The 12,124-nt window shown below is 49.4% G+C and overlaps 1 pseudogene across 1 annotated transcript; it reads right to left on the bottom strand.

The window, feature by feature from the left end:
* Positions 1-7,274: 7,274 nt before the first annotated feature.
* Positions 7,275-10,903, bottom strand: LOC110288480 (H-2 class I histocompatibility antigen, D-K alpha chain-like; annotated as a pseudogene). The gene is made up of 6 exons (XR_015045931.1): positions 10,719-10,903; positions 10,246-10,515; positions 9,762-10,038; positions 8,031-8,306; positions 7,802-7,903; positions 7,275-7,418 (listed from the first exon to the last, which is right to left on the bottom strand). The product of XR_015045931.1 is annotated as an H-2 class I histocompatibility antigen, D-K alpha chain-like (transcript).
* Positions 10,904-12,124: the final 1,221 nt, after the last annotated feature.

The following is a 12,124-nucleotide window of genomic DNA, read 5'->3' as shown; positions in this document are numbered from 1 at the left end:
AGGAGTAGGAGCAGCTCCAGTTCCTGATCATCTAAGTGGCTGTCAGCTTTGAATGCTGGGGAAGGCAGGGAGTTGTGGTCGCCTATGCCTTCTTCATACTGAAGCAGCCAGGGATTTTCCTTTCAGCCCCCAATCCTCTGTTTTGTGGTTTTCACGGGTCCTTATGAACACAGCTTCTGAGTGAGATTACACCTCGGGCTCCTCGCCTGATTGTTACTCAACACCACACTCTCCAGTCACAGTGAAATAGACACACAAAGACAAACACACACACAACACGGCATACTGAGGTCATGCAGGAGGGTCAAGAATTAAAGATCAGCCGGGCGTGGTGGCGCATGCCTTTAATCCCAGCACTCGGGAGGCAGAGGCGGGCGGATTTCTGAGTTCGAGGCCAGCCTGGTCTACAAAGTGAGTGCCAGGACAGCCAGGGCTACACAGAGAAACCCTGTCTCGAAAAACCAAAAAAAAAAAAAAAAAAAAAAAAAAAAAAGAATTACAGATCAAGACTGGAGAAAAGACTCAGAGTTTGAGAGCATTAACTGCTCTTCCATAGGTCCTGAGTTGAATTCTCAGAAATCACGGGGTGGCTCACATCCATCTATAGTAATATCTACCGTTGTCTTCTGGTGGACAGGCACATATACAGGCAGAGCACTGTACATAATAAATCTTTAAAAAATAAAATAAAATAATTCAAGGCCCACCTGAGCTACAAGAAGGCAATCAACACAAACAGCATAAATGAACAAACACACAGACTCCATAGACCAGTAGCATCAGGGTCCACTCTGTAGGGGGAGTTGTGTCGATGTCTCCCTTCCCTGCTGAATTCCTAAGATCAGTGTGTACATCTAGTGCAGGGGACCCTACAGTCCTGCACTAAGTTTTAGAGGTGTTCCTACATGCTGTAGTGACCCCCCAAACTGTGCAGGGATCTCTTTACAGAAATCTTATTTCCCTTCATTTCTTTTTCATTCTTTTAAAAAAATATATTTATGTATATGGGTGTTTTGCCTCCATGTATGTCTATGCACCATAAGCAGGGAGTTCACCAGGCGGCCAGAAGAGGGCACCCTATCCCCTCTGAGACTGGACTTAGAAGTGGATGAGAGCTGGGACCTGAACCCAGGTCCTCTGGAACAGCAGTAAGCATTCTTCACCTCGGAACAGTCTCTGCAGCTCCATAATTTTACTCGGAAGTGACACCATGTTGGTTTTTTTTGCCTTGATTGTTTGATTCTTTTCTCTGCAGCCACAGGGCCTAATTCAGACCTGAGTCTCCTAACTACCCTGCAGAGAAGGTTTGAACAGGAGAAGCCCTGGGTTCCTCAGGGTCACAGAGTCCACGAGAAGGAGCTTCCCAATCTGTCCCCACAGTGCACAGTGTACAAAAACGTCTGATGTCCTCCAGCACCAATGCAGCATTGCTAACATAACACACATGAAACATTCTGATTGCCCTGTGTAGGTTTATATTTTCCCCAAACCTAGTTTAATAAGCTTACTTAAATGTTTTAACCTTCCAGGGATCCATCCCATAATCAGCTTCCAAACGCTGACACCATTGCATACACTAGCAAGATTTTGCTGAAAGGACCCAGATATAGCTGTCTCTTGTGAGACAATGCCGGGGCCTAGCAAATACAGAAGTGGATGCTCACAGTCAGCTATTGAATGGATCACAGGGCCCCCAATGGAGGAGCTAGAGAAAGTACACAAGGAGCTAAAGGGATCTGCAACCCTATAGGTGGAACAACATTATGAACTAACCAGTACCCCAGAGCTCTTGACTCTAGCTGCATATGTATCAAAAGATGGCCTAGTCAGCCATCACTGGAAAGAGAGGCCCATTGGACATGCAAACTTTATATGCCCCAGTACAGGGGAACTCCAGGGCCAAAATGTGGGAGTGGGTGGGTAGGGGAGTGGGGGTGGGGAGTGTATTGGGGACTTTTTGGATAGCATTGGAAATGTAAATGAGGAAAATACCTATTTAAAAAAATGTTTCTTATGGAAGGTTAAAAAAAAAAAGTTTTAACCTCTCTTCTAGCTCACTACCAACCAAAGTAAATAGAAAGGAAATGTTAATAGGATAAAGGAGGGTGTGGACCTGTTTAGAAACAGCTCTTTGGGCAGAGTCCAGTCTGTCTTGTCGGGATATCAACAGTTGAGTACCCCAGTCAGCAATCTAAGTTTAAGAAGCAAGTTTGAAGTTGTACCAATCGGCCTGAGTCTGCAGAAGCAGGAAGGAGCTGCCGGAACACCATCAGAAGTTTTTTGGTTCATTTCTCTCTACAAAGCTATGACAAATGATCAGCAAAGAAGGCAAGGCTAACCAATGCCACAGCATCGTCTGTGAAGACCAACATCAGCAAAGCCCAACGAAGACCAGCAAAGAGTGGCACGGTGAACCAATTCCACACAGTGTCATCTGTGGTCTGTTGGGTTATATTCACACCCTATCCAAACATCATGTGTTCTCTCAAGAGGGCATCTCTCAAGCTCTATCTAAACATCACATGCCCCTTTTCCAGGTAGCTTCCAGAAAAGCACCACAAGTCTGCTTCAGTAAAAACATCCTGTCATAAGACAGTTTCCAGAAAAACATGAAACAACTGAGTCCCCAAAAAACCAAACATTTCCTCTTCAGGCCTGGTTCATTTAGATTTAGGTCCTCAGATGAGAGGGCTGTGTTCCAAAAGTGCTTCTTGTACACCACCCATCTCTATTTTTTAACAGATGGTCTCTAATTTTATCTTTATCTTAAAGCTTTAGTAAGGGCCTTTGCAATGACAGAGAGATGTCTGCTGAGTGGTTTTCAAACATAGAGAATGTGACTCAGTGACTTGAGTGTCCACCTTGTATACGGCAGGTCCCGGGTTCAATTTCTCATTACCTCCAAAAACAGGGTTGTGGCACCAATTAGGGATGGTGCGGTGACTCAGGTAGAGGTGCTTGCCACTGAGTCTGACCACCTGAGTTCAGTCCCCCAGAACCCACGTGGAGAGAGAACTGGGTACCCAAGGTTGTCTTCTGACTCCCGCTGCCCCCAACACACACCACAGGTTTCGGACACAGGTAAGTCTGGAGGAAAACTGGACACTATTTTTACATACTTGTCCTTACACATAGGTGTCCACATACATATGTGTTTTCATGTCCTTCAATATGAAACCATCATGGTTCCTTTTTTATTTTATTACATTGATTTAATAATTATGTGTAGGGATATGCATGTCGTGATGGCTATGTGATGCTGAGAGGATAACTTACAGGACTCAGGTCTCACCACTCACCATGTGGCTTCCATGGATCAAACTCAGAGAGCCAAACTTGGTGGCAAGTACCTTTATTCTCTGGGCCATCTTTATGGTCCCCTTGGATACCATTAGGTTTGAACATTTCCTTTGGAAAGTCCCTTCATTCTTGGATTTGGCACATACAAGAGATGCCCACCATGACATTAGAAAAAGCATTTCCTGGCCAGATAGGTACCAGCATTGCCTTGGGTAACTCTGGAGAACCAAGCCTTCTTGCCCAGGTCATACCTGTGGCAGTGCCAGCCAGCTGCCACCTGTGAGAGGTCAAATCTTTTAAATTCAGATTCCATTTTAGAGAATTTGAACTCAGGCAAACTAACAGCCTGGTACCTAGAATTAGTTTCCCAGTTACCTCCCAACAAAATCAGAGTCTAGCTCCAGTCTCTAGGTGAACCCCCAAGAAAAGCTGTGACTACAGGTTACTCCCCCCAAAAGACCTGCGTCTCCAGGTTACAAGCCCATCCTCAGTCTAACGGCCACCAATACACTGGGAAGCAAAAATTAAGTTTAAGATATGACTCTGAACACCAACCAATTATGTTACAGGCCACAGTAGCTCTCCAATGAGATGCTTGCACACTCACCACCCCCCACTTGCTGCTTATTATAAAGCCTTGCTCTGATAGATATTTGGGATGCTTCATCACAAAAACTGTCCTGCATGACAATGTACAATGGCCTGAGGTAGCTCATATTAAAAATGCCCTACTGTGATTACATCAGATAGGCTGCTGTCTGGATTTTGGGATTCGCTAACATTTTCCTGGTACTAAACCTGAGAGATCCTATATTTGCCCTGAGAGCTTGGGTGTCACTGTCTGTGTTAGTTACTGTGGTCCTTTGAATATGATAACCCCCATATTCTTGGTCACTTGAAAACGTAGTCCCCAGTTGGTACTGTTTTGGGAAGCTTAGGAGGTGTGGCCTTGCTTGAAGAAGTATGTCACTGGGGGCATGGTTGGAGGTGTGAGCTCTCAGCTGTTCCTGCTGCCATGCCTGGTGTTTGCTGTTGTGATGTTGAAGGCCTCTTAACTCTTTGGGACCCTAATCCCAAGATAAGCCTTCTAGAAGTTTCTTTGGACTTGATGCTTTATCACAGCAACAGGAAAGTAACCAATACAGCTCCCTTTTCCATCACTGTGCCTTAATATCTGACAAGACACAGCGTAGGGAGAAGGGACATATCCTGGCTTATTGTAGCCCCTAAGGCTAAATCCGTCAAAGTTCAGGCAGGCCTCTCCTTCCTGCTCCAGTCTAGGGGCCACCTCAGTAAAGCATCCCACAGGAGCTGTAAAAATCCAGAGTTCAAATCCCAGCAACCACATGGTGGCTCACAACCATCCGTAACGAGATCTGGAGTCCTCTTCTGGAGTGTCTGAAGACAGCTACAGTGTACTTACATATAATAAATAAATAAATCTTTAAAAAAAAAAAATGGGGGCTGCTATTCTGCAGGCCTCACAGGAGCTGTCCATGGTGGCGACCCTTTCTTTCCAGCTTCAGCCTGCAGCCTTGGTGAAACACTGCAGGAGCTGTCCACAGTGCTAACACCTCTCCTGTCCCCAGCAACCCCACAGAAATGGCACCTCAGCAAAAGCCAGCTGCACGTGGGAAGGACTTCCCACTCTAACCCATGGGATCCATGCCAAAGTAAATGTGGTGAAAAAAAGCTAGCAATCCCTGAGAAGAAAAATCCCATGACATGGCACAGCCTGCCAAGGGTGGATGGGAGGAGCTAGACTTCTTTTATAAGTAATCGGACCTTTGACAGATCTCTCTCTCTCTCTCTCTCTCTCTCTCTCTCTCTCTCTCTCTCTCTCTCTCTCTCTCTCTCTCTCTCTCTCTCTCAGCTTGGAAGAGGCTCTATGGGAGGAGCTCTGGGTAAGTGATGGGCATTTCCTCTTTGGGTTTGCAGGAACAACAGAGAAGCATCTGGCAGGACACAGGGAAAACAGAAATCTAGGAAGGAGAGCTAAGGAGCCCTCTGGGGTTTGGAGAAGCTGAAGAGAAAGGCAGAGTAGCCTGAAAGATAGAAAGAGATCTCTAAAGAGCTGGCAGTTTAGGTGTAGAATCGGGCTTGTAATAGGTGTCTCCTATATAGTTAGGAAAATAAAGTTTCCTCGCTGAGCTGGCAGGTTTGTGCATCAGTTTATGCCTCCTGTGTCCTATTGGTATAAATATTACATAATTTAAATGGTTACAGGCCTATGAGCAGAACACGTGATATTTGGAGGGAGTATAATAGGACACAATGGACAGTGATGGTGGGCTTGCATAGCTGGCTTTGCAATGCTACCTTGGTCTCAAGTCTTCATCTTCCTTGATCTTCACTTTGTTGAGAGTCATGGCAGAGAACTTCTTCTGGTCATTTCTGCTGACTCATGCAGATTTGGTGGAGGCCTGGCAGTTTCTGCTGGGTCCTGACACAGCCGATGATTTGGGTTTGCAATCCTGACCCTGCAGACCTGGACTGCTGGTATCCCGACGATTGGAGATTGAAATTGCCCCAAGAAACTACAGCAAACAGCTGAGCCTCCTGGCTGCTTCTGCATGAAGCTGCCATTGCTGATTCCTGTGAACTGAACCGCTGATGTCCTGACAGTGCAGACGGGATTTGCTCTGAAGAACCATTTCTAAACAGGTGCACTTCCCCCGTCTTCATATCCTTTCCTTTTCTCTACATCTGGTGGGTGGTGAGCGATAAAGGAGGTTAAGCATTTAAGAACCCTTATTAAAAATGGGTTTAGGGCTGGTGAGATGGCTCAGTGGGTAAGAGCACCCGACTGTTCTTCCGAAGGTCCAGAGTTCAAATCCCAGCAACCACATGGTAGCTCACAACCATCTGTAAAGAGATCTGACGCCCTCTTCTGGAGTGTCTGAAGACAGCTACAGTGTACTTACATATAATAAATAAATAAATCTTTTAAAAAAATGGGTTTAGAAAAATCTAAGCCAATTATCTCACCTGTGGATGTGCACATGGGAGTTCAACAAAAAATCATATCCTATACCTGAGACCCTGGAAGAGAAGCTGGAGAGAAGGAGAAGCAGAGTTTCTTCTCTGCTTCTTCTACCACCACAGTAGCATAGGACAGGGAGAGCCCAGGGGAGCGTCAACATGACATCATTAGTAGCTACAACAAATGTGTGGGAGGAAATGGGTGAATTGTCTTGTACACTTGGCACATTAAAGGATCTCTAGTTGCGTCTCTGATCTTTAGCCCTGGGGGCTCATAATCCTGGGGACAGGGCAAGGCTCAGGTCTTCCCTGTGTCCTTGTGATCACAGACTCTCAGCATGCACCTCATAGTGATGGAGAGAGCAGAACACAGAGGTGACACAGCCTAGGAATGACCTTATCACAGATCAGAACGGACTGAGCACACCTGGGCACAACCATGTTCACACTCAGCTGCCACAGCCTCATCCTGGCCCACCAGATACACACAGCATAGTGACCCAGATTCTGGAAGGTTCTCCATCTGCCATTTATTTCTTGAAAATAATATCAAAACAAAACAAAATTCTAAGTATTCTCAATCCATGAAATTAACAAGAAATCAACCCTAGGTCAGGATGTGAACAATCAAGGTCCCATTCAGATTCTTATTCTCAGTGTGGAAGTGAGGAGCTGCAGCTCAGGGCAGCATGGAGCTGTCAGGATGCAGATGTCCCCCAGTGTTTGGCTGGAGCAGTAAGGTTGGCTATGGAAGGGAATACAAGGCAATGCAGGGACAGGGTCCTGGTTGCAGGGCAGGCTGGGCTCCATAATTCTTCACACTGAACCCAAAAGCTCACAGGGAACATCTGACAACGTTGTGTAAAGAAAACTGAGGGCTCTGGATGTCATAGGAGAGACTTGAACACATCATCTGTCACTCAGTCCAATCCAGGCAGCTGTCTTCATGCTAGAGAAAGAGAGTCATGACCCATCACTGTGAAGTCAACATTCCAACAACCCACAGCTCACTCACAGGGGATTCTGGGAGTCCCTGAAACCCAATCATGTCCACGTTGCCCCTCTCAAATCAGAACCTAGAGTGCTATCTTTACAATCTGGGAGAGACATATTAGAGCTCTGGGAGCCGTCTCTGCCTAGGGTAAAACAAAACAAATATATATGCGTATGTACGTGTGTGTATTCATATCATGGTACAACTGAAGCCCCCAGAAGATTTCTCTGGAGGAGCTATTATGGATTCCCAGAGCTCCCAACATCTCCAGCTTCACTCCAATGTTCCCAGGACAACCCTGTCCCCAACACTAACAAGGAGCTGGAGCATAGTCCCCTCCTTGTCCACCTGTGAGAAGGAAAGCTGTGAGAGTTCAAGGAAGATCTTGACACTGGAAGTTCCCAGAACTGACAGAGGACCCAGTTAGAGATAGTAGCAATGTGGGTGTGGCTGTGTTCCCCATTAATGAGCAGAGCACACTTCTAAAGGAGGCAGAGAGAAAACTCAGACCCTGCCCTTTCTCACCTGTGTTTCTCCTCACCATCATTATCACAAAAGCCACCACAGCTCCAAAGACAACCAGAACAGCAATGATCATCATGTAAGAGTCAGGGGATGGAGGAGGCTCTGAGAAGGACAAGGACAGGAAATGAAGGTGAGGGTCATGACCCCAGCTCTCATCCCTGACCAGGTCAAGGTCTGCAGAAGGCTCCAGCTTTCCCTGACCCCAGCTCTGCACCCTCATCCTCCTTACCCCATATCAGGGTGAGGGGCTCAGGCAGCCCCTCATGTTCCACATGGCATGTGTACTTCTGCTCCTTCCCAAGAGGCACCACCACAGCTGCCCACTTCTGGAAGGTTCCATCCCCTGCAGGCCTGGTCTCCACAAGCTCCATGTCCTGGGTCAGCTCCTCCCCATTCAACTGCCAGGTCAGGGTGATGTCAGCAGGGTAGAAGCCCAGGGCCCAGCACCTCAGGGTGACATCACTTTCAGATCTGGGGTGATGGGTCACATGGGCCTTTGGGGGATCTGTGTGGAAGATTTAAGAAATCACGGGATTAACAAGACAAACTAAAATCTACACAAGACTCAGTTAAATCAATGATGACAGTGAACTATGTGTCTGTTTGACACTACAACTGTCATTGCATTAGCGACCAAAAGCAGAGCTGGTCCCCTCAGCACAGAACTGCACATTTACTTTTGGGATTCAGAAGCTAAGAGGGAATCCACATGAGCCAGTGGGTCAACATGGCCATCCTTAGGTGATGTTCAATAGCATGAGAGAGGTAGTCAAAGAATGGAAGAGGGAATGGAAAATAAGTAATTTATTATGTGTTTGAGTTCATATCAAAATCAGAAATCAGGGCCATATGCTACTGGAAGGATGCCACCATTGAGACTCAACCACTATGGTCATCTTGCTGACCAACATTAACTGTTAGTCCAAGTGAACAGCCATCACTAAGTGGGTAGTCAGAGAAAATGACTCCCAGCCCCTGTCTCTGGTTGGACAAAGTATAGGGATGTCACACAGGATCCCTGGAGTGAGCTGTGGACCCCAGTGCAGCACTCACTGGAACACAGTGGGCTCACAGGGTGTGTGATCTTTCCTCTCACTCATCCCTGGGTTGCAGAAGACCCTGTCTCTCAGAGTCCAAGTCCTCCTGATTCACTGGGGGGAGCACTGTAACTTGTGGGGGCAGAGGAAGAGCAGGAGGCTTCTGGATATTTAGTTCTGACAGGAAACAGTCTAAGTTCACAAGAAATCTCCTTTAACTAGAACCCTGATTTAACTTGTCTAATTATCCAGGTTAGCAGTCTCCCCTGGCACCTGTGGAGACTGATACAAATGAAAACACAAGGGCACTGAGAAACAGGATCACTCCAGTGCAGACAAAAACTGACTAGAAACAAAATAAGGCCAAAAAAAAAAAAGTAAAGAAAAAAAAAAACAACAAAAAGAAAAGAGATAGAGAGAATTGGGTTGTGGAAGGGATGCAAACGCCACACAGCGAGGGATCTGTGAGAATGTATTCTTTTGAAAATTCTAGAAACAGGGGCAACCAGCCTAGTGTAGGGGAGTCCATGTCTCCCATCAGGTAAAGGAGACTTCCGGTCCTGAGGTGTAAGGGCTGACACACTCAGCAGGACAGGAGTCAGTGTCCAAGGACAGTGGGTGTGGGCAGAGAACCCGGCCTGGGAGAGGCCATGGCTGACAGAGGCTACAGGGGAACTGAAGGGAGCAGCTGTTGTTACCTCAGGGAAATTCTCTCCTTCCCTCCTGAGACAGCCTGGGCACTGTCCAGGGAGAAGGCTGAGCCCTGGCAGACTCAGTGCAGTCCCTGTGATGAGGGATCAGGAGACCCAGGGTCACTCTCTCCCCTCTGAGACAGGGGCATGACCCCAGCTGAGGGTTTCTTCTTCCCCAGCACTGAGCCCCAGCCCGAGGGCAGAGGGAGGAGCTGCCCGCGGCCCCTGCACCTGTGCGCAGCAGCGTCGCATTCCCGCGCTCCAGGTTATCTGCGGAGCGATTCCACGCACGCGCCCTCCAGGTAGGCCCTGTGTCTCTCTGCAGCACCAGCCTGCTCCCACTTGCGTCGGGTGATTAGTGCTGCCAAGTCCGCCGCCGTCCACGTTTTCAGGTCTTCATTCAGGGCGATGTAATCGTGGCCGTCGTATGCGGACTGCAGGTACCCGCGGAGGAGGCGCCCGTCCGACCCCACCTCACAGCCGTACATCCGCTGGATCGTGTGAGAGCCTGCGGGACCCCGCGGTCAGCCCCGCCCACCCGGCCCGGCCCCGCCCACCCGCCCCGGCCCCGCCCACCCGCGGGCTCCTCCAAACTGAAGGGGAAAATGGTCCTGGGTCGGTTCTGCTCCCGAACCTCGGACTTGGGACCCGGGACGTCTCTGGCACCTGTGTCGGGACGTGGAGGGGTCGTGACCTCCGACCCGGGGTCACTCACCGCCCGCGCTCTGGTTGTAGTAGCGGAGCAGGTTCCTCAAGCTCACTCGGAAACTCTGCTCATTGCCCTTGGCCTGCCGTGTGTTCCGCTCCCAATACTCCAGCCCCTCCTGCTCCATCCACCGCGCCCGCGGCTCATATCTCGGATTCTCCGCGTCGCTGTCGAAGCGCACGAACTGCGTGTCGTCCACGTAGCCGACAGAGATGAACCGGGGCTTCCCGAGGCCGAGCCGGGACACGGCGGTATCGAAATACCTCAGCGAGTGTGGGCCTGGGGGCGGCGCGCGGTGAGACCCCGACCTCCTCACCAGACCCTGGGCGGCTGCGCGGGCCGGGAGGGGAGCAGGGCGTGGGACTCGGGACGGGGATGGAGAAGGGGCGGAGGGTCCGGTGGGCGACGCGGTGACGCAGCTTCCCCGGTGCCGCCCCCGCCCCTCCCCGCAGAGGCCGTTTCCCTCCCGGCCCCGCACTCACCCGCGCGGGTCTGAGTCTGGGCCGCCAACAGCAGGAGCAGCGTGCGCGGCCTTGTAGCCCACATAGGCAATCCGGAGTCCGAGTTCCGCGGGCTGCGTCTACTTTACAACCAGCGTCCGTGGCGACGCTGATTGGTTTCCGGTGATTGCGCCACCCAATGGGGGTAAGAGCTGAAAGCGCGTCATCAGTGTCTGGGCTGAAGGACCTGACCCAGGTTAGGAGCAGAAGTGAAACTGGCAATATGGGGAATCCCCAGCCCTGGGCTTCCCACCCCTGGCCTCACCGCCTGGAGACTAAGACTTTGCCTGAACCCTGTGCTGGGGACAGAGCGCTGTTTGTCATGGTGTCTCCGAGTTCTACCCAGAAGCTCTCAGGACACCAGGAGAGACCCGCAGGCCAGACTCTGTGCCTTCTCTTCCACTCTTCCTCTTCCTTCTCTTCAGAAGTCAGACCCTGGAGTCTTCTAGAAGAAAAGCCTCTTCCGGGAATACAATGGCGACACAAGCGCTTGGGGATGCAGTGAAGATAGGCTTCTCCTTAAAGCAGAGGCGCTGGGCTGCAAAGCCCCACATGGACTCCACAGAGACCAGGCTCTGTTCACCTTCAATGGGCGGCTCACACTGCCACGCCTGAGTGCAGGACTCTCATCTGTTAAGTGTAGACTTTGCCTCTCCCCTCAGGATCTGTCTTCTCAGCCCTGTGCTGAGACACAGATTCCTTGTGTTACTTCCTAAATGAAAAGTCTGTGGCTGCAGGTTGGTTAGGTGTATTTGTGTGTGTGTGCATGTGTATTTAAAACAAGGATCTTCATTCTGAGTTCTGAGTTTGTCTCTGTGAACCTGAGACATTGTCTCAGCACAGGAGACCCCCTTGTCCACTGAAGACAGACCCCTGTGCAGACCACAGACAGCAGAGCACTGATCCCTGTCTCCACTGCACTTCTTTGTGTCTGCACTTCCATGGTGCAGTTGCTTTAGTGACTCAATCACAGTAGGAGAGGAACTGTCACTGTCTATAACAGAGAATAATGATCTCCATCCCTCCCTAACCTTCACTCACACTTATGAGCTGATGAGTTGAGGGACATGAATGTCACAGGTGTGTGGGACACTGGTTCTGATAACTGAGTTGGCCCAGAGTTCCTCAAGCCTGTGCAGTGTGGACACTGGAAGAAAGATGATTCTCATGCCAGAGAGCACACACTGGTGATGTGAGGTTTCATCCCTGATCAGTAGTGTGGGGAAAGATTACATTTACCCATTTCATGATTCTGTGGATCTTTTCAAATCGCAGCCACAGAAGTGAAGTGGAAAGAAGAGCAGGATGGGTGGGGACTCCTGAAGAGAGTCACTCATCACACAGAACAACGAATGTGTGTGACCACAGGTGTGAACTCCAGTCACCTC

Source organism: Mus caroli, unplaced genomic scaffold (assembly GCF_978045245.1).
Source record: "Mus caroli unplaced genomic scaffold, Mus_caroli_1 scaffold_18, whole genome shotgun sequence".
Taxonomy (NCBI): domain Eukaryota; kingdom Metazoa; phylum Chordata; class Mammalia; order Rodentia; family Muridae; genus Mus; species Mus caroli.
This window is presented reverse-complemented; position numbering and strand designations above follow the sequence as displayed.